General features: G+C 47.8%; 1 protein-coding gene across 3 annotated transcripts in view; it reads left to right on the forward strand.

The window, feature by feature from the left end:
• The window catches only part of NEXMIF (neurite extension and migration factor), a 731538-nt gene that overhangs the window by 177720 nt on the left and 530632 nt on the right, over nt 1-23186 (forward strand). The window contains exon 2 of one of the 3 annotated variants that reach the window (XM_063937182.1): nt 22431-22511. The exons of the other annotated variants lie outside the window; for them this stretch is intronic. The gene's annotated coding sequence lies outside the window, so the exon portion shown is untranslated. The remainder of the gene's footprint in view (nt 1-22430; nt 22512-23186) is intronic. 3 annotated transcript variants of the gene reach the window in all.

Raw genomic sequence — 23186 nt, forward strand, 5'->3', positions numbered from 1 at the left:
CAGGAGGGTCAGGCTGCTGTGGGGCAGGAGGGGTGGGGGTGGGGGATAGGGGCTTGGGATAGGGTACACCGGAAGCCGTGTCAGTGCCGCTGCAGCTGTCAGGAGCAGGTAAGTCACCACTGGGCAACTATATATATATTATATAGTGGCAATATGAAGGTAAAGTGCTGCAGAGAGCAGACAGTCCAGGTGTGGGACTGTGCAATCCAGAGCCGTAACTAGGTGTGTGCGGAGGGGGCACCGCAGATAGCGCTGCAGGATAGGGGGCACTGTTGCAGCACTTGTCAATTATCTGTTTTCATTACTTTAACTTGCACCTTCCCCTCTTTTTGGAGCTTCTGACCTCCCGTCTCCTACCCTCACCCCTTCTGTTGCTAATAAAATATTCATGAGATCAACTTGAGATTTCTTTGTTATTCAGTCACACTGTCCTTTGTTACATCTCAAGATGCTGACATACCCGGGATTCAAACCCAATCGATTCACTGAGCTATCTGCCCTTGCATAGAAAGGTAGAATAATTCTAAGCTAGAGAACTCTAACTATTTGAAGCTTACCTTGTACTTTGTAAAAATAATGATCAGCATTGCAGCTGAGCAGATCTATGTAGTGTGTGGCTGCAAGGGATTGGATGTGTGGCTGCACACTACATAGATCTGCTCAGCTGCAATGCTGATTTTTGTTTTTTAAAGTGCCAGTAGCTACATATAGTGTTCGTAGTTTTATGTAGGATCAAATAGCTAAATGAGTAGGGTGTTTGATTAGAATTCAACAGGTTATAGGTTTGAATCCTGGGTATGGCAGTATAAAATATATATATACAGTATGTGAAAATGTTGGAAGGGGCATCATAGCATGGGCTTTTCTATTGAAAAAATGGGGGGAGGGGAGGCACCTATTCTCTCTTTGGCACAGGGCACCAAAAAGTCTAGTTACGGCTCTGGTGCAATCAGTGATATAGATAGTCTGGGAGAGACTGCGAAGGGCAAGAGAGGCTGCTCTGTGGAGACAGAGCCCAGGTGAGGCTGGCAGCCAGCCATCTCAGTTGGAGATAAGGCGGTCAAACTGCAGGCCAGAGTCCTTACCTGCAAGTGGCAGGGAGGTCTACAAGATTTGGAGACTGTGCACACAGAGTAGCTGCCCAGTATAGTAAGGGGTCAAGCGATGAGTTAGTGTCCTGCATGAGCTGTTTGTGTTTTTCGTTTAATGAATGCTGACAATAAAGCACCATTTCATTTATTCAAACCTGAAAATCTGTGAGTGGACCCTGACTAAGACACTGCATTAGACACTGCACCACTCTACCGAGATAATTACCCCAGAATTGTCAAATGTGGTGGGGAATTGGCTTGCAAAAGATCTATGAAGAAAATGTGGATTGTAACAGCAGCTTAAAGGAAAAGTTGGATGCTTACTGCACGGCATAATGGAGAGCTCTGATTCTTAAAAGTGTTCACTTTCAAGCAAGAGGGTCACAAAGCCCCGACTGTAGTAAACAGTCTAGAAGTGAAACAAGTGTTTTTGCGAGAAGGTGATATAAAGTGATTTGAATTCCTCTGTGGAAACTCTTTTCAAAGTAACATATTGCAAAGAAATGTTACAAAGATATGGAAAAAAAAATAAAAAAAAATAGCCTAGCCCCATGCAGTGCACTAACTCACTGCTTCACCCTTTACTATAGTGGGCATGAGCAGCTAGTCTGCGTGCAAAGTCTCAAATGTCTCCAAAGCTTGTCCTCCCTGCATCTTGCAGATAATGGGGGTAATTCAGTTGATCGCAGCAGCAAATTTGTTAGCAGCTGGGCAACACCATGGCCCTCATTCCAGGTTGATCGCACGCAGGGCCGTTTCTAGACAATTTGGCTCCCAGTGCGAGATTTCAAAATGCGCCCCCCCCCCAGTGCTCTAAAAAAAAATTGCGTGCCCCCCCCCCCCCCATATCGCTCCCGACAAGGGTGTGTGGCCTGATTAAAATGGGCATGGTCTCATTAAAGTGGGCGTGGCCTCGTCTGATATCATCACACCCACCACAGGGGGAAAAAAATAAAAATAAAAAAAGTCCCCTTTTTACACATTACAGCAGGCAAGTGTCCCCATATTACACAGCGCGGTAGGCAGGTGTCCCCATTTTACACAGCTCGGCAGGCAGGTGTCCCCATTTTACAAAGTGCAGCAGGCAGGTATCCCCATTTTACACAGCGCGGCAGGCACGTGCCCCCATTTTACACAGTGCGGCAGGCACATGTCCCCATTTTACACATTGCGGCAGGTAGGTATCCCCATTTTACACAGTACGGCAGGCAGATATCCCCATTTTACACAGTACGCAGGCAGGTGCCCCCATTTTACACAGTGCGGCAGGCAGGTATCCCCATTTTACACAGTGCGGCAGGCAGGTATCCCCATAGGCAGGTGTCCCCATTTTACACAGTGCGGCAGGCAGGTATCCCCATAGGCAGGTGTCCCCATTTTACACAGTGCGGCAGGCAGGTATCCCCATTTTACACAGCGCGGCAGGCACGTGCCCCCATTTTACACAGTGCGGCAGGCACATGTCCCCATTTTACACAGCTCGGCAGGCAGGTGTCCCCATTTTACAAAGTGCAGCAGGCAGGTATCCCCATTTTACACAGCGCGGCAGGCACGTGCCCCCATTTTACACAGTGCGGCAGGCACATGTCCCCATTTTACACATTGCGGCAGGCAGGTATCCCCATTTTACACAGTACGGCAGGCAGATATCCCTATTTTACACAGTACGCAGGCAGGTGCCCCCATTTTACACAGTGCGGCAGGCAGGTATCCCCATTTCTCTATCGTCCTTGTGGATGCTGGGGTTCCTGAAAGGACCATGGGGAATAGCGGCTCCGCAGGAGACAGGGCACAAAAAGTAAAGCTTTCCGATCAGGTGGTGTGCACTGGCTCCTCCCCCCATGACCCTCCTCCAGACTCCAGTTAGATTTTTGTGCCCGGCCGAGAAGGGTGCAATCTAGGTGGCTCTCCTAAAGAGCTGCTTAGAGAAAGTTTAGCTTAGGTTTTTTATTTTACAGTGAGTCCTGCTGGCAACAGGATCACTGCAACGAGGGACTTAGGGGAGAAGGAGTGAACTCACCTGCGTGCAGGATGGATTGGCTTCTTGGCTACTGGACATCAGCTCCAGAGGGACGATCACAGGTACAGCCTGGATGGTCACCGGAGCCGCGCCGCCGGCCCCCTTGCAGATGCTGAAGTAAGAAGAGGTCCAGAATCGGCGGCTGAAGACTCCTGCAGTCTTCTAAAGGTAGCGCACAGCACTGCAGCTGTGCGCCATTTTCCTCTCAGCACACTTCACACGGCAGTCACTGAGGGTGCAGGGCGCTGGGAGGGGGGCGCCCTGGGAGGCAAATGAAAACCTTTTTTGGCGAAAAATACCTCACATATAGCCCCCAGAGGCTATATGGAGATATTTAACCCCTGCCAAGATTCACTAAATAGCGGGAGACGAGCCCGCCGAAAAAGGGGCGGGGCCTATCTCCTCAGCACACAGCGCCATTTTCTCTCACAGAAAGCCTGGAGAGAAGGCTCCCAGGCTCTCCCCTGCACTGCACTACAGAAACAGGGTTAAAACAGAGAGGGGGGGCACTGATTTTGGCGATATTGAGATATATATAAAGATGCTATAAGGGAAAACACTTATATAAGGTTGTCCCTATATAATTATAGCGTTTTGGTGTGTGCTGGCAAACTCTCCCTCTGTCTCCCCGAAGGGCTAGTGTGGGTCCTGTCCTCTGTCAGAGCATTCCCGGTGTGTGTGCTGTGTGTCGGTACGTGTGTGTCGACATGTATGAGGACGATGTTGGTGAGGAGGCGGAGAAATTGCCTGTAATGGTGATGTCACTCTCTAGGGAGTCGACACCGGAATGGATGGCTTATTTAGGGAATTACGTGAGAATGTCAACACGCTGCAAGGTCGGTTGACGACGTGAGACGGCCGACAAACTATTAGTACCGGTCCAGGCGTCTCAGAAACACCGTCAGGGGCGTTAAAAACGCCCATTTACCTCAGTCGGTCGACACAGACACAGACACGGACACTGAATCCAGTGTCGACGGTGAATAAACAAACGTATTTCTCATTAGGGCCACACGTTAAGGGCAATGAAGGAGGTGTTGCATATTTCTGATACTACAAGTACCACAAAAAAGGGTATTATGTGGGAGTGAAAAAACTACCTGTAGTTTTTCCTGAATCAGATAAAATAAAATGAAGTGTGTGATGATGCGTGCGGTTACCCCGATAGCAAATATTGGCGTTATACCCTTTCCCGCCAGAAATTAGGGCGCGTTGGGAAACACCCCTTAGGGTGATAAGGCGCTCACACGCTTATAAAGTGGCGTTACCGTCTCCAGATACGGCCGCCCTCAAGGAGCCAGCTGATAGGAAGCTGGAAAGATATCCTAAAAAGTATATACACACATACGGTGGTTATACTGCGACCAGCGATCGCCATCAGCCTGGAGATGCAGTGCTGGGTTGGCTTGGTCGGATTCCCTGACTGAAAATATTTTATTCATATAGAGCATTTAATAGGATGCATTCTATATATATGTACGTGAGATGCACAGAGGGATATTTGCTCTCTGGCATCAAGATAAGTACGTTGTCCATATCACCCAGAAGATGTCATGGACACGACAGTGGTCAGGTGATACAGATCCCATACGGCACATGGAAGTATTGCCGTATAAAGGGAAGGAGTTAGTTGGGGTCGGTCCATCGGACCTGGGGACCACGGCAACAGCTGGGAAATCCAACCTTTTTACCCCAAGTTACATCTCAGCTGAAAAAGACACCGTCTTTTCAGCCTCAATCCTTCCTTTCCCATGAGGGCATGCAGGCAAAAGGCCAGTCATATCTGCCCAGACATAGAGGTAAGGGAAGTAGACTGCAGCAGGCAGCCCCTTCCCAGGAAAAGAAGCCCTCCACCGCGTCTGCCAAGTCCTCAGCATGACGCTGGGGCCGTGCAAGCGGACTCAAGGTGGGGGGGTAGTCTCAAGAGTCTCAGCGCGCAGTGGGATCACTCGCAGGTTGACCCCTAGATAGTACAAGTATTATCACAGGGGTACAGATTGGAGAGTCGAGACATCTTCTCCTCGCAGGTTTCTGAAGTCTGCTTTACCAACGGCTCCCTCCGACAGGGAGGCAGCATTGGAAACAATTCACAAGCTGTATATCCAGCAGGTGATAATCAAAGTACCCCTCCTACAACAAGGAAAAGGGTATTATTTTTCCACACTATATTGTGGTACTGAAGCCAGACGGCTTGGTGAGACATAGTCTAAACTGAAATCTTTGAACACTTACATAAAAGGTTCAAATCGAGATGGAGTCACTCAGAGCAGTGATAGCGAACCGGAAAAAAGGGGACTATATGGTGTCCCTGGACATCAAGGATTACCTCCATGTCCAAATTTGCCCTTCTCAACAAGGGTACCTCTGGTTCGTGGTACAGAACTGTCAATATCAGTTTCAGACGATGCCGTTTGAATTATCCACGGCACCCCGGGCCTTTTACCAAGGTAATGGCCGAAAAGATGTTTCTTCAAAGAAAAAAGGCATCTAAATTATCCCTTACTTGGACGATATCCTGAAAAGGGCAAGTTCCAGAGAACAGTTGGAGGTCGGAAGAGCACTATCTAAAGTAGTTCTACGACAGCACGACTGGATTCTAAATATTCCAAGAATCGCAGCTGTTTTCCGACGATACGTCTGCTGTTCCTAGGAATGATTCTGGGCATAGTCCAGAAAAAGGTGTTCCTCCGGGAGGAAAAAGCCAAGGAGTTATTCGACCTAGTCAGAAACCTCCTAAAACCAGGCCAAGTATCAGTGCATCAATGCACAGGAGTCCTGGGAAAAATGGTGGCTTCTTACGAAGCGATTCCATTGGGCAGATCTCAGGGGATTTGCTGGACGAATGGTCCGGATCGCATTTTCAGATGCATCAGCGGATAATCCTGTCTCCAAGGACAAGGGTGTCTCTTCTGTGGGGACTGCAGAGTGCTCATCTTTTAGAGGGCAGCACACTCAGCATTCAGGACTGTGTTCTGGGGACCACGGATACCAGCCTGAGAGGCTGGGGAGTAGTCACACAGGGAAAAAAATTTCCAAGGAAGTGTGGTCAAGTCTGGAGACTTCTCTCCACATGAATATACTGGAGCTAAGGGCAATTTACAATGCTCTGAGCCTAGGAAGACTCCTGCTTCAAAGTCAACCGGTGCTGATCCAGTAGGACATCATCATGGCGGTCGCCCACGTTATCAGACGGGGCGACACAAGAAGCAGGAGGGCAATGACAGCAAGGATTCTTCGCTGGGCGGAAAATCATGTGATAACACTGTCAGCAGTGTTCATTCCGGGAGTGGGCAACTGGGAAGATTTCCTCAGCATAAATGAATTCCACCCGGAAAAGTGGAAACTTAATCTGGAAGTTTCCACATGATTGTAAACCGTTGGGAAAGACCAAAGGTGGTTATGATGGCGTCCCACCTGAAGCGCCAGGTCAAGAGACACTCAGGCAATAGCTGGGACGCTCTGGTAACACCGTCGGTGTACCAGTCGGTGTATGTGTTCCATCCTCTGCTTTTCATACCCAATGTATTGAAAATGATAGGAAGGAGAGGAGTAAGAACTATACTCGTGGCTCCGGTTTGGCCAAGAAGGACTTGGTTCCCGGAACTTCAAGAGATACTAAGAAGGGTCTTGATTCGGCAAGAACCGTGTCTGTTCCGGGACTTACCGCAGCTGCGTTGACGCCAAGGCGGGTGAACGCCGGATCCTAAGGGAAAGAGGCATTCCGGAAGAGGTCATCCCTACCCTGGTCAGAGCCAGGAAGGAGGTGACCGCACAACATTATCACCACTTAGGTGAAAATATGTGCCAGGGTGTGAGTCCAGGAAGGCTCCACGGAAGAATTTCAACTAGGTTAATTTCTACATTTCCTGCAAACAGGAGTGTCTATGGGTCTCAAATTGGGTCCATTAAGGTTCAAATTTCGGCCTGTTGATTTTCTTCCAGAAAGAAATTGGCTTCAGTTCCTGAAGTCCAGAAGTTGTTAAGGGAGTACTGCATATACAGCCCCTTTGATGTCTCCAGTGGCACTGGGCGATCTCAACGTAGTTTTGGGATTCCTAAAAAATCACATTGGTTTAAACAACTCAAATCTGTGGATTTGATATATCTCACATGGAAAATGACCATGCTGTTGGTCCTGGCCTGGGCCAGGCGAGTGTCAGAATTGGCGGCTTTATCTCACAAAGCCATATCTGATTGTCCATTCGGACAGAGCAAAGCTGCGGACTCGTCCCCAGTTTCTCCTTAAGGTGGTGTCAGCGTTTCACCTGAACCAGCTTATTGTGGTACCTGCGGCTACTAGGGACTTGGAGGACTCCAAGTTGCTGGATGTTATCAGGGCCCTGAAAATATAGTTTCCAGGTTGGCTGGAGTCAGGAAATCTGACTTGCTGTTTATTCTGTATGCACCCAACAATGCTGGGTGATTCTGCTTCTAAGCAGTCGATTGCTCGTGGGATTGGTAGCACAATTCAACTTGCACATTCTGTGGCAGGCCTGCCACAGTCTAAATCTGTTAAGGCCCATTCCACAAGGAAGGTGGGCTCATCTTGGGCGGCTGCCCGAGGGGTCTCGGCATTACAACTTTGCCGAGCAGCTACGTGGTCGGGGGAGAACACGTTTGTAAAATTCTACAAATTTGATACCCTGGCAAAAGAGGACCTGGAGTTCTCTCATTCGGTGCTGCAGAGTCATCCGCACTCTCCCGCCCGTTTGGGAGCTTTGGTATAATCCCCATGGTCCTTTCAGGAACCCCAGCATCCACAAGGACGATAGAGAAAATAAGAATTTACTTACCGATAATTCTATTTCTCGGAGTCCGTAGTGGATGCTGGGCGCCCATCCCAAGTGCGGATTATCTGCAATACTTGTACGTAGTTATTGCTAACTAAATCGGGTTATTGTTGTTGTGAGCCATCTTTTCAGAGGCTCCGCTGTTATCATACTGTTAACTGGGTTCAGATCACAGGTTGTACAGTGTGATTGGTGTGGCTGGTATGAGTCTTACCCGGGATTCAAAATTCCTCCCTTATTGTGTACGCTCGTCCGGGCACAGTACCTAACTGGAGTCTGGAGGAGGGTCATGGGGGGAGGAGCCAGTGCACACCACCTGATCGGAAAGCTTTACTTTTTGTGCCCTGTCTCCTGCGGAGCCGCTATTCCCCATGGTCCTTTCAGGAACCCCAGCATCCACTACGGACTCCGAGAAATAGAATTATCGGTAAGTAAATTCTTATTTTTACACAGTGCGGCAGGCAGGTATCCCCATAGGCAGGTGTCCCCATTTTACACAGTGCGGCAGGCAGGTATCCCCATAGGCAGTTGTCCCCATTTTACACAGTGCGGAAGGCAGGTATCCCCATTTTACACAGCGCGGCAGGCAGGTATCCCCATTTTACACAGTACAGCAGGCAGATATCCCCATTTTACACAGTACGCAGGCAGGTGCCCCCATTTTACAAAGTGCGGCAGGCAGGTATTCCCATTTTACACAGTGCGGCAGGCAGGTATCCCCATTTTACACAGTGCGGCAGGCAGGTATCCCCATTTTACACAGCGCGGCAGGCACGTGCCCCCATTTTACACAGTGCGGCAGGCACATGTCCCCATTTTACACAGTGCGGCAGGCAGGTATCCCCATTTTACACAGTGCGGCAGGCAGGTATCCCCATTTTACACAGTGCGGCAGGCAGGTATCCCCATAGGCAGGTGTCCCCATTTTACACAGTGCGGCAGGCAGGTATCCCCATAGGCAGGTGTCCCCATTTTACACAGTGCGGCAGGCAGGTATCCCCATAGGCAGGTGTCCCCATTTTACACAGTGCGGCAGGCAGGTATCCCCATTTTACACAGTGCGGCAGGCAGGTTTCAATTGGGGGGGAAGGAAGGGGGAGAGGGGGAGAAAGAGAGAGAATACTTACATCTTCCCGCTCTTCGGTCCCGCCGCCTCACGTCCCTCGTGCCGGCCGCCTCCTCCTTCCATGCTTATCTCCTTATCTCCTCTCCCCGAGCGCTCCTGCTCGGGGGGCGGGGCTTCGCGGAATGACACGTTTGCGTCGTGACGTCACGACGCAAACGCGACATTCCGCGAAACTCTGCCCCCCGAGCAGGAGCGCTCGGGGAGAGGAGATAAGGAGTCAGAAAGTGCCGCGGCGGGCGCCCCGTGCGGTTGCACGGCTCGCCCGCCGCTAGAAACGGCACTGATCGCACGTAGCAACTTTTTGCTGCTCGTGCGATCAACTTGACGTCGCCTATGGGGGAGTGTATTTTAGCATAGCACGGCTGCGATCGCTTCTGCAGCCCTGCTCTACTAAAAAAGTTTCCTGCAAAACAAGACCAGGGTCAGACTTACTTACCCTGTGCGACGGATCCAGCGACGAAGGTCCCAGAATTGACGTCAGACATCCGTCCTCCAAACGCCTGGACACGCCTGCGTACGGATATCCATGCCCGGAAAATGGTGAGTGTCCACCCCGGAACGCCTCCCCACTGTCAATCTTCTTGCGATCGCGCTAGTGATCACTTTCTTCTTTCTTCTGGTCGTTGCCCGGCTAAGGCTGTCGCTGGGCAACGGCGCGCCTGCACATTGCAGGTGCCGCGCATGCGCAGTTCCGATCTGTTCGCACCGCAGCGACGGGCAGATGCGCGCGAACGGGTCAGAATGACCCCCCCATGTGCACTGCAGGGGGTGCAAATATAACATTTGCAGAGAGAGTTAGATTTGGGTGGGTTATATTGTTTCTGTGCAGGGTAAATACTGGCTGCTTTATTTTTACACTGCAATTTAGATTTCAGTTTGAACACACCCCACCCAAATCTAACTCTCTCTGCACATGTTATATCTGCCCTCCTGCACTGCACATGGGGGGTCATTCCGAGTTGTTCGCTCGCAAGCTGCTTTTAGCAGCATTGCACACGCTAAGCCGCCGCCTACTGGGAGTGAATCTTAGCTTCTTAAATTTGCGAAAGAAAGATTCGCAATATTGCGAAAAGACATCTCTGTGCAGTTTCTGAGTAACTCGAAACTTACTCTGCCAGTGCGATCAGTTCAGTGCTTGTCGTTCCTGGTTTGACGTCACAAACACACCCAGCGTTCGCCCAGACACTCCTCCGTTTCACCAGCCACTCTCGCGTTTTTCCCAGAAACGGTAGCGTTTTTTCACACACACCCAGAAAACGGCCTGTTTCCGCCCAGAAACACCCACTTCCTGTCAATCACATTACGATCACCAGAACGAAGAAAAAACCGTGAGTAAAATTCCTAACTGCATAGCAAATTTACTTGGCGCAGTCGCAGTGCGGACATTGCGCATGCGCACAAAGCGGAAAATCGCTGCGATGCGAAAAAATTTACAGAGCGAACAACTCGGAATGACCCCCATGGTTTTGCCCAACTACTAACAAATTTGCTGCTGCGAACAACTCTTCATTCGCATGCAGGCTATTTTTTGCGCTGCTGCGACCAGGTAATCGCCGCCTACGGGGGAGGGGGTTCAGGCTGTGCAAGTCTGCAATCGCTTGTGCAGAGAGCAGAGTAAGTCTGCAATCGCTTGTGCAGAGAGCTGCACAAACAAAAAGTTTGTGCAGTCTCTGCACAGCTCAGGACTTACTCACCCGCTGCGATGATTCGGCTTGGAGCTGACGTCAGGAACCCTCCTCTTCAATGGCTGGGCACGTGCGAATGGGTCGGAATGACCCCCAAGGACTCTGGCTTGTAGTTTGACTGCCTTAACTCCATCTGAACTGTCCTGCTGCCAGCTCCACCTGGGCTCTGTCTCCATAGGGCAGCCTCTCTTGCTCTCCATAGTCTCTCACGGACTGTCTATATTTGGCAGCAGCCTCACTGACTGCACAGTCGCACACCTGGACTGCAGCACTTAGGTGTCACATTGACTTTTTCTTCCCTGTGTGGACGAATCCTTCCAGCACCACACAGCATCCATGGCTCACTACTGCCGTTTACCTTTGCCCTGACACTATATATATATATATATATATATAAATCTGTACTGAAATATCCGGGGTCTTGCTGTTTTTGATAGAAAAAGGTATTTTATCGCTTTACTAAATAGACCTGTAATTGTGCCCTCTGAATGCAAACACCACGGAACCAACGTATCCCACCACTGTGTTTAGTCTTACAGTTTTTTTTGTACTCTGCAAGTGCTTTGCAAATACCATACGTGTGATAAGACGGTAGCTCACATATCACCACTTGAAACAGTAACTTTATATAATCAGTGATGACGGACCAGTAAATGCTTGTTCTGGATTTTGAAACATTATGGACAATCTCTTCAAGGTCATTTTTGTGCTGTCATGTAAAGAGCAGTATGTAATATAACTAAACGTGGTTTTGCAAATAATAGACAATAGAATACAATAAAGTACTTGATAGATACATGTAAAGTAGATATTGGCCTTAAGTCTGCTTTGAGAATGCCAGCTTTCTATGTACAAAGAAGCTGAGCTTATACGTCACATAATTGTAATTCAACTTAATTTAAAAGTCAGGTTAATACTATGCAGGTGCAAGTGTGAGAGGGGTGCATGTGGTGCCTGCTGCCGTGCAGGTGTAGTTTCGCTGCTTACCTCGCATTGCACGCTCTCACCTTCAGATCACGGAAACTTCAACAAACCTGGGGGGTAATTCAGACCTGATCGCTCGCTAGCGATTTTTGCAGAGCTGCGATCAGGTCAGAACTGCGCATGCGTATGCACCGCAATGCGCAGGCACGTCGCACAGGTACAAAGCAGATCGCCGCTCAGCGATGGGTTTGTGCGAAGAATCCATTTGCACGGGCGATCGCAAGGAGATTGACAGGAAGAAGGCAACTTGGGTGGCAACTGACCATTTTCTGGGAGTGGTTGGAAAAACGCAGGCGTGTCCATGTGTTTGCAGGGAGGGTTCCTGACGTGAATTCCGGTCCCGGACAGGCTGAAGTGTTCGCAGCGGCTGAGTAAGTCCTGGGCTACTCAGAGACTGCACAAGATCTGTTTGTACATCACTGCTACACATGCGTTCGCACCCTTGCAAAGCGAAAATACACTCCCCTATTGGAGGCAACTGTCTGTTCGCAGCAGTGCAAAAAACCCCTAGTGAGTAATCAGGCCCCTGGAACCTTCACTTGAACCTAGAAAGCAGACGATGTACGAGCTAGGATGGAAAACAAACCAATCAACTCTTCTTCCACAGGAAAAGAGAATACGTCAGGGATGGCGGTGACCTTCACCGTTTGAGTGAAGGGTCATCACACGCGTAAAGCCTCAGCCACCAAATTTTCACCTGAGGTGCACTCCAGTCCTTGCACGCTCATGCAAGGTCCACCGTACCGACTCTCAAGGGATAGACGAACACAGAGACAAATGGACACAGATGATTCTCACCATTGCCAATCTTGTACCCCGAACTTCTTTTCCACTTACAGGTCCCTGTAAGGAGGCAAAAACAAACAACAGCCGTACAGAGCTAAAACCTACCCTAGTGCACGACAGCTACACTAGCTTCAAGTATAGAGCCCTTAACTGTGTGTGTGTGTAGTGTGACACAACCTCTAAGCACAAACATATGAAACAAACTTTTTGCCCTGCTGCATTTGCAATAACATAGTACAAGACTAGGCAACGTTTGCTCTATTTACGTCTCTGCCTTCAAGCTGCTACAATAACCACTACCAATCTAGAGCTGGCCAGCCCCTTTCCTATCCCTGGTGGCTGCTTTGACTAAGGAGGTAATTCAGATCTGATCGTAGATGTGCCACATCTACGATCAGTTTCTCAGACATGTGGGGGAACGCCCAACACAGGGCTAGTCCACTATGCATTTCTGGCCCTACCCCGACCCCCCCGGAAGGTGCAAAAGCATTGCACCCGCTTAGGAGCTCCCTGCCAGCGCAGTTCCTGCGCACTGGCAGGCCGCTACTCGCCGTATCCCATCCCGGGTCGCAGTGGCTGCGCATTACATCACGCAGTCAGCGCGGCCCGCCCCCGCAGCGGTCCGGACATGCCTCCATTGTCCAGACTGCACCCCACCAACGGCGTTCTAACGACATTGGCTCGCCCCCTTCCGCGACCGCCTCTGCCTGTCAATCAGGTAGAGGCGATCGCAGCCCTGAGATGCTTTTAGCATCTGACTGGGCTCCCAGGGTGTGTGTGCGCACTCCACATAGGGATTCAGACTGCGCTCGCTGCAGCGATCCAGTCTGAATTAGGCCCCAAGTGCGTGGAGCTGGACCGCTCCTCCACACAGTGGAATATTACTTTAAATACTGGGGAGTGGGCACCGCAAAGCCTGCCCACCTCTCCAGCGTTCAATTGGGCCTGCTGCGCAATGCAGGGGCTCTGACCTAATGAGACTCGCCCAGATCACTTAATCTCCATGAACAAGCCTAGACCTATGGGTCTCCCTACTTTGAGCCCACTGGAGTGACCTGGGCATAATGCCCAACGTCACTTTATAAACCTGGAAGTGGCGCTTAACTGGTAGGGCCTAGTGCCTCCTAATTGACCACAGGCCTAGGGCTTGTCTTCTAGCCACGGGCCTAGTGCCCGCCTAACATGGGGTAGTTTGGAGTGACATGGGCCTAGTGCCCAGATCACTCTTATGGCTTGCAGCCTCATGCACACTGCCCGCCTAACAGGGGCACATTGGGGTGACCTGGGGATAATGCCCAGATCACCCTTGTTCACCTAAGGGAGCCACACGAACTAGGGCCTAATGCCCATTAATGTGCGCAGAGGCCTAATGCCTGAAATTACCCCACAGGACTAGTGCCCGCCTACCGCGCCATGGCCTGAATGTGTCCACGATCCCTTATGGTCTAGGGAGAGGGGTAGGTGACAGGTGCCTTCACCAAGGGCCCTACCTATCTGTTGGGAGAGGCACAAGGGGGGAGCTTCGTTAGCTCTTTCCACCCTTGTTGTCCTCTCCGATCCTCAACTTCTTCCAGTGGCCCGTCCTGGCCTGCGGCGTCGCCGCCTTTTCTCCGCAACCAGCCGGCGTCTTCTATCTTCAGTCTTGAAGCCGGCGTCTTCTGGCCTTCCGTGGCCACAGGAGTACTTCCCGCGATGTCATCTTTCTTCTAGTACCACTCGTCTCTTCTCTTTGCTCCCCGGGGCCTGCTACGGCGCGGTGTGCTCAGATTGGCCGTTTCTTATCGGCTGCCGCACCGCGAGCCATGCTAGGCTAACGGAGGGCACCAGATTTGAAAGGCCGTGGGCGGCACTTCCAAATGACTGCCGAATCGGCGCCAAGTGTGAAGCCCCACTGCCGCTGCACTGCTCGTCGCCATGGTATGACCACCACTGGGAACTAATAGATGGTCCCGGTGCCAGACACCCGCCGCCGCTGCTCTTCCAGCGCTGGGGACAGACTCACTGCCCCAGCGCTGTCTGCCACTTTGTCTCGCAGGGGACATATCCACACAAGAAAAATATAATAACATAATTGACACTCACTTTCCCTTCAGATCAGTATCCTGACGCTGTCCTTTTAGCAGGTACTATGCCCAGGGAGGCATTTCTTGCATGTCTGAGCTCCTGCAAGCACAGTACTGATTTAGCACCTATTCTCCATGTTCTAAATAAAATGAGATCTACGCGATAGAAGAGCCCTACTGTAAGTATGGCCTGGTATCCGGACTTTCTGTAAAGCTAAATGATTACACCCCTATAGGATCCCAAGCGTCGGTATAACATAGTACGGGATCTGGTCTCTAGGTTGACAGTAACTAGGTCGACACTATCTAGGTCGACCACTATTGGTCGACAGTAACTAGGTCGACAGGGTCTCTAGGTCGACAGGTCAAAAGGTCGACATGAGTTTTTCACAATTTTTTTCTTTTTTTTAACCTTTTCATACTTAACGATCCACGTGGACTACAATTGGGAACGGTAACCTGTGCCGAGCGCAGCGGTTGCGAGGCGACACGGTGCACTAAAAACGACACAACCCCCCCCCATAAAAAACTCATGTCGACCTTTCGACCTAGAACATGTCGACATACAGGCCCTGTCGACCTAGCATCCCTGTCAACCTAGTTACTGTCGACCAATAGTGGTCGACCTAGACACTGTCGACCTCGTTACTATCTACCTTCCATACCACACCCCATAGTACACGCCCCCTATACTACTGGGTCTGAAAGTCTCTGGCCTATCAGCTACGAGTTGGTCTATTATATGGGCTAATGGCAGAGGGAAAATGTGAGTCACACACCAATACCAGTGCTGTGAAACTACAGTATCTTATCTAGGCCAGAACTGCCACTGCCACTAGGCACACCTATAAGGTCACTCAGGTTCAAGGGATTCCCAAAACTCTGAATGGGTGACATACTGCCACTCATTGATCGTTTTTATTTTCCCTACAGTAAACCCACAATGCGCTCTGGAAGCTGACAGGAGGTAGCAGCAACCAGCAGATTCCTACATGTGAAGCTGTTGCTTCTCCATGTCACTGATAGGCTGGGAATTTGGTGCTGGAGTATCATTTGCAGTGTGACAGGGGAGCAGAAGGTGCTGTCATCCCCACTTCCTGCCCCCACATCAGGTAAGAAGCTGAGGATTGGTGTAGTGCCAGCATGCCTAGGGGCCCATATTACACCAAAGTCTATAAACAGGTATTTCATAATGGGGTTTTCTTCAGTATTTATGTTGCATAAAGTTAGATTTCCACCTTAACATGGCAGCGCTCTACCCCGTACTACAGTATGTAGCCTGTAGTATGTAGCAGCATTGCAATCATCTTCAGGCTGGTCTGCAAAATGTGGGTGTTTTCTGCACATCAAATCTCCTGGTTGATTGAGGGAAATGACTGGAACATAAATGTATAGCTCTGTGTTAATCCTTTACCTCATCTAACAACTCAATAACTGAATAAAACATAGTTATTTACGCCGGAATGTACCCGATAAGTGGCGGCAAGTATTGCATCAACGACGCGATATGTAGTACATCCCGCCCTATGTCTGTTTGGTTGAAAGGTCTAATTGGTTTCATTCTGCGAACCCTTTCATGCTATTATCAGTTGTTTACCTTCCACTGACAGGGAAAAATAAGTACTAAATTTTCATAACCTGTCGTTTGTCTGTCCTGAAATGTCTATATAAATTGACCTGGACCAATGTCTCCATTAGCTCTTTCATCCTAAGCTCCATTATTTGGAAGTAAAATAATCAGGAAACCCATTCTTAGACTACAAGTCACCCATTCTTGCTTTGGCATGATAAATGCAATAAAATTGTTATAGAAACTCATTTCGACTGACTTGCTTAATGATGATCTGTCATATTTGTATATTGCCTTGTGCATTATATATGTCCTAAAAAAAACTTACCCTGATGCTCCCTCCACCCAATAGAGGGTCTGGAAGTTCTGTGCACTAAATGCAAATGTCTGAAGTGAAGGGACACATGCTCACTCCCTTGTGACCCTGTACTGCAGCTTCTCTGCACTGCAATTATGAGACAGTGACATAAGCAGAGCATGTATGCATGAGACGGTCTCTGCAGCTGACATCCAAGATTTGGATGCAGCACACTGTGGTCGTTCATATTTTATGCACAATGTAAAATGTCCTTTAGGTGAAACATAACATTATAACATCATTAAGCATCTGAATGTTATGAGAGTTAAGAATATGAGATAACAATTTGTACTTGCATAAATCGGATGTAGTCAAGATCCTGGCGGTCAGAATCCAGATGGTCACAATGCCGACGGATCCCGATGGTGAGTATTAGGGTTAGGGCTAGTTTTAGGATTAGGGTTAGCTGCTAGAGTGAAGGTTAGGCTGTATGCATGATGGGAAGGGGGGGGGGGATTAGGGGTAGGCTTCTGAAGGGCACAGTTAGGGTTAGGCTTTGGAAGGGGATGGTTAGGCTGCAGGAGGGGTGGGTTAGGGTTAGGCTGCAGGAGGGTGGATTAGGGTTAGGCTGCAGGAGGGTGGGTTAGGGTTAGGCTGCAGGAGGGTGGATTAGGGTTAGGCTGCAGGAGGGGTGGATTAGGGTTAGGCTGCAGGAGGGTGGGTTAGGGTTAGGCTGCAGGAGGGTGGATTAGGGTTAGGCTGCAGGAGGGTTGGATTAGGGTTAGGCTGCAGGAGGGGTGGATTAGGGTTAGGCTGCAGGAGGGGTGGGTTAGAGTTAGGCTGCAGGAGGGGTGGGTTAGGGTTAGGCTGCAGGAGGGGTGGGTTAGGGTTAGAATAGTCACTGGGATTAGTTGGCATTGTGACCATCCAGATCCTGACCACCAACATTTCATACCCAACTCGCATAAATAAGGACTATTCTGTGAAAACACATGGGAGACCCCAGCCACCGTGTCTATATATTTACAGACACAAATTAAAATAAATTACAGTTAACTGTAGAAAATCTAAACACCACATACACTCATTTTAATAAATTAGATTGTATAATGATTACAATGTGTATATAGGCCACACTCAAATGTAAACGATCCATTGTATGACAATGTGTATTTAATATGTTTGGGGTGGGGAAACTAAGTTTTGTCAATCTGAAATATGATTGAAGGTTTCATAGTATAATTGATCAGACAGCATTGTACTCTGAACACCTTGAATGGGAGTTGACAACTACCCTTAATTCTTGTGCATCTATGTATACAATATTGTGACCCAGTCCTAACTGTTCTACAGTAAGTGGTAGCTAGAAGAAACAAATGAAAAAGGCCTCACAGTGTAACCACTCAACCACTTGAACTTCCACATTATTTTAGTAGATATAGGACCTTATTCAGTAAGGATTGCAATTTCTGCTTGAAAGCAGTAGCTGCGATCAAAAAGTTGCTGCTGAGAAATAGAGAAAAAAGCCGCACATTGCAGAAATTGCAAATGCATCGCAATATGCGGTCTGATCGCAAAACCATACGCAATTCTCAGACCAACAAAGATTTTTTTCCTATCTGCGCCAGGCAAGGTCGTCCACAATTCTTGCAACACAAGAGACTGGAAGTGGTTATCGCTGAAGTCAGACACCCTCCTTAAAAACGCCTGGGCATGCCTGCGTTTTTTCTGACACACCCAGAAAACGTCAGGTTTCCACCCAGAAACGCCAGCTTTCTGCCAATCAAACAGCGGCTGCATAGCGATCACAATCTGTACACAATTTCTGGCCCTATTTCTGCTCACTCGTGCGCAATGTGAACGCTGCACATGCGCAGTCGTTCAATAATCATCCAGATTGCGAATCACAAATTTTACAGTCCTTACTGGATTAAGGTCCATAGAACGCTTATTTCTACACATACATTACTTTTTTTTTGTCAGTTCAATCAGTTTTTCAGGGTATGCAGTTAATAAAATCATCTGAACTCGTGTTCTCTGCTTAGCAATCCATTGGCCATAGTCTAGGTTCGGAAACGTTGTGTTAGAAGATGAAGTTGCTGATGCAAAGTTGTGCGCCAACAAAATGTGTACACAAATATAGCGTCTATCCTTGTGATCCAAGCTGCTCAGAATATAGACAATGCATAAACTTTCTTTGTTATATATTAGCAAGATATGTGTTTAGCAAAGAACAACCTAAGAATACTTGGGCAAAGGGCAGAAAAGGAGCAAGTGTGGCGGGGTTAAAGGAGGAGGGTAGCTCAGAATTGAGACCTCTATTGGTCTAAAAGGCATTATTATGGTCTGCACAGCAATATTCTACAGCAAGGCACCTATTTACAGTATAGAAATCTTGAAGGTGGTCCCTGTATAGGGATTAGAAGTTCTAACAGTGCGTGGAATGGAGATTTATTGAAAGAGTACCATAAGCAACAGATCTTTTGAAATGTATTTTTTTATATAGGCAATAATGTTCTCTTTTGCTGGTATCTAATTATAGAGGGGAGCATCTGGGCATTTCCATTAAATTTCAATCAAGCATCTAGCTGCATTGATAATCTGAATTGCCAATTTATCTGTCTGTTTGTCAGGATCCCCTGGACGTTGAACCATGGTTTTTTAGTGATAAGGATATTGGTCTACAATCTCATCCTAGAAAACCGCTATTTTGTGGGACGTCGATTCCATGTGGAGGAAGGTGCCAATACTGCCACTGATATCTAAAACGTAGGGGCGGTGGATCGATATACAGTATTCTGTACAGATTGGCGAATGATAACAGCTGTAGTATGCTTTAAAGGAGTTCTCTGTTTTTAATTAAGTCAGTCATTATTTTTCTACCTATAACCGCTGCTAAGAGCCTGACCATGATCATCATCAGCAAAACTTTGGTATATCTTTAATGCACCAGAGACAGGTAAGACTACTGACAGGCATATGTGTAGGTTTATGCAGATTGCATCTGATCAGTTACTGTAGCCAAAGTCTATTTGCGTGAGCGTTCCACCTTTTCAGGCATGGGATGTTGTGTCAGATGCAAGCCACACAGCATTTCCACATATTCAGTGGGCCTGATTCTTTGCATGCGCAGAGGGAATTTTTAGTATATTATTCTAGGAAGCGTGAAGGACAGGGTTGCAGCGCGCACATGAAATGGGGGCGTGGCCCCATCCTCGATACTATTGGGGGCAGTCACTTATGGGAGTATGCCACAACCGTCAGCGTCACTGATGGGGGTGTACCCAGCACCCGCGGAAGTGCTCGGCTTCCCCAAGCTCTCCCTTTAATGTGAATAGATGCCGTGTGTGTGCACATGGCACCTATTCATGCAGGGGCAGTAAGGTAGCGGGCAGGCTGTTTTAGCAGGGCGACACTAAAGGGGCCAGGGCGCATTTGCCCTTTTTAAAATTGGTCAGGGCGCAGCGTCCTACTAAAACAGTCTAGTGTGAATGACATGATAGGCCAACAGTTAAAAGGTCGACAAGCAATAGGTCAACACCAAATGGTCGACACAGTCAAAAGGTCGACAGGTTCAAATGGTTGATTTCATTTTTGGGGATTTTTGTTTTTCATTTTTTGACTTTTTCATACTTTACCATCCACGTGGACTACAACTGAGAACGGTAACCTGTGCTGAAGCATGGTGAGCGAAGTGGAGCACTAATTGGGGGTCCATGTCAACCTGTAAACCCTATCTACCTTTTGGCTACGTCGACCATTTAGTGTCAACCTAGACATTGTCGACCTTCTGACTGTTGACCCTTAACAGTGTGAACACTACCTTAGAAGTGAATTATTGCTTAGAAAGCGTAAGTAAATTTTTATCCAAGGCTACAGCGGCAACAGTGTAAACCTACTCCCCATGGATATTACCTAGTGAAGCGTGGATCCACCAAGTCCAAATTCATTTTATTTTTAGATTGCAGTCTCTGCAGTCTGCAGCTGGTAGATAATACATTATCAAAAAATCGTTTGGATTGACTCCAAGGGATAGATAATTTAATCCATCCCTACTATACAATTTATCACGCACCTATATTATGTAAAACTTTATTTTTCATTCATTTTGTATCATTACACAAACCAAATGTAACCAAATTGCAGTCCTGACTTGATAGATCAGACACTACAGAGGACAGGGCGCAGAGTACATTGATTTTTTTTTTGTGATGTGAGTTTTTGCTGATGGGAATTATGATGTCACATCTGTATTTGAGCAGCAAGATGTCATCTATTGCAATGATATCAATGTTGAGCTTCACAGTTTTTCTGCATGCATAATGGCTGAGACACAATAATGCGCCAGTTTCAGCAAGTGCTGTATGTAGTATGTCCTACAATAACTTTATAATGAATTTCCCCAATACTTCATTTCTGCAAAAGATGGTGAAAATAATAATTTTCACCTCAATTTGTAGAAATTAAGTAATAATGAGGAGATCCTTAGAGCCAGATGTACTAAGCCTTGAAAAGTGATACATTTCACGGTGACAAAGTACCAGCCAATCAGCTCCTGTCATTTTTCAAACCCAGCCAGTAGCATGGTAGTTAGGAGCTAATTGACTGGTACTTTATCACCGTGAAATGTATAAAGTTTCAAGGCTTAGTACATCTCCCCTTTATTGACTTCGTACCAATTTTACTCATGGGAGGATGCGAAGCATATGCGTATATATCTACTTTTACGGTCTCCTCTCCAGGAGAGGCCAGGAGAAGAGACAAGGGAGGACACTTCACTGTCTCGTTGATAACCATCATGGCAAAATGAAGCAATCTGTGAGTCCACGGGGAGGAGGCAGGGCTACATTATGCAAATTTACGTAATTTAGCCCCACCTCCTCTATACGGAGCCGTGAATCCCAGGTGTAATCTCCTCATCCTGCCCGCTTCACTAGGAAGCAGACGAGATATGGGATATATGGGAGACGAGATATGGGTCACTCCTTTCTGGGTGCTGGAGACTGCTAAAAAAATCCGGTAGCCTCCTGCAATTTGCAGAAGATTAGGCAAGTATGAGCTTATGTGACATTTAATGCCAGTGATATATGACAGAACAGGCTTTGAGGTGGCAGGAAGGAACTCCCCATGGGGGTCATTCCGAGTTGTTCGCTCGCTAGCTACTTTTAGCAGCCGTGTAAACGCATAGTTTCCACCCATGGGGGAGTGTATTTTCACTTTGCAAGTGTGCGAACGCCTTTGCAGCCGAGCTCAGCAAAAACATTTTGTGCAGTTTCAGAGTAGCTCTGGACTTCCTCAGCCTTTGCGATCACTTCAGACTTTTTGGTGCCAGAATTGACGTCAGACAACCGCCATGCAAAGGCCTGGACACGCCTGCGTTTCCCCAAACACTCCCAGAAAATGGTCAATTGACACCTATAAACGCCCTCTTCCTGTCAATCTCCTTGCGTTCGGCTGTGCGATTGGAATCTTTGCAAAATCCATTGCCCAGCATCGATCCTCTTTGTACACGTACAACGCGCCTGCGTATTGCAGTGCATGCGCAGTTTTGCCGTTTTTTACCTGATCGCTGCGCTGCAAAAATCATCAGCGAGCGATCAACTCGAAATGACCCCCCCATATTTGCTCATGTAAACATATGCTATAAACTATATCCAGCATATACATCTTTGTGCATCTGAGACAATGTAGATCAAGAATATACGTTTTTGAGGTTACAGCTCCCTTTAAGTTTTGCAAAATAAAATAAAAAAGTATGCTTTGCAGTATTTCTTTTTAAATACATTTTTAAATGTTACATCTATTTCAGTAGTCGATTTTGTATATTATGAAATACAGGTCTAGCTACACATGTTGTTGCTGATGAAAGTAACATTACATTGTTCACTTTGTCACAGGAATCTCTCTCCTTACATACAAAATTCATGATTACATGAGCTGTGACCTTTTACAAAATACAGCACTATTTTCCTCAAATCAGTACATTTGCAATGGATACTGTGTTCTTACCTTTTCAGGATACGAGATTTATAGGAGATCAGTGTGCTGCATACATTAACCACACGCTGCTGCTGAGAAATACGTGTTGGATTCACAAGGTTGGTGACAAAATTGTATTGATAACAGCTCTGCCCTCTGTACTACAGTGAGATACAGTAGGTACTTGTTTATAAAAAGCATGTACAGAGTATTCCATAGTGTATTATATGATTCCAGTAGTTGTGATGTGAGAAATATTCTGAGGTTGTAATCTGTTATAAGCAGTATGCTCTGTTACATGCATAGGTATACTATGGGGCGATGCAAAGTTGAACGTTACTCGGATGTACAGTAATTGCTGCTCCATTGCATGCTCCCAACTTGGCGTCTGCATCTTACAAAGTCCTTCTCTAGTGTGCCTCCATGTGACTGAATGCGCAAAGGCTGAGATGCCTACTGTCAACTTCTGAGAATGCTGAATTACCACTTGGTGCATCTTTAGACACCACCATCAGTCCACATCGAAACTTGCACCAGTTCTATGGTAGGTGCACATTCTACATCTCAGTATGGCCTCCCGTGTGAGTGGTTCAATGTCTTCGTATGCAGCCGCTTTCAGGCCATGACACGCCTGCGGCACTCTTATTAGATGGAATATCTCTGTGCGTCTTTTTAGTCATCCCCTGTTACCTCCTAGTCACTGTGCAGGAATGCCCTACATTTCTGATACAATGTGTCCAAATCTGTAGGGCGACTGTATGTACAAAATGAGAATGCATGCCCGGTCCGACTTA

This window comes from Pseudophryne corroboree, chromosome 8 (assembly GCF_028390025.1).
Source record: "Pseudophryne corroboree isolate aPseCor3 chromosome 8, aPseCor3.hap2, whole genome shotgun sequence".
Classification (NCBI taxonomy): Eukaryota; Metazoa; Chordata; class Amphibia; order Anura; family Myobatrachidae; genus Pseudophryne; species Pseudophryne corroboree.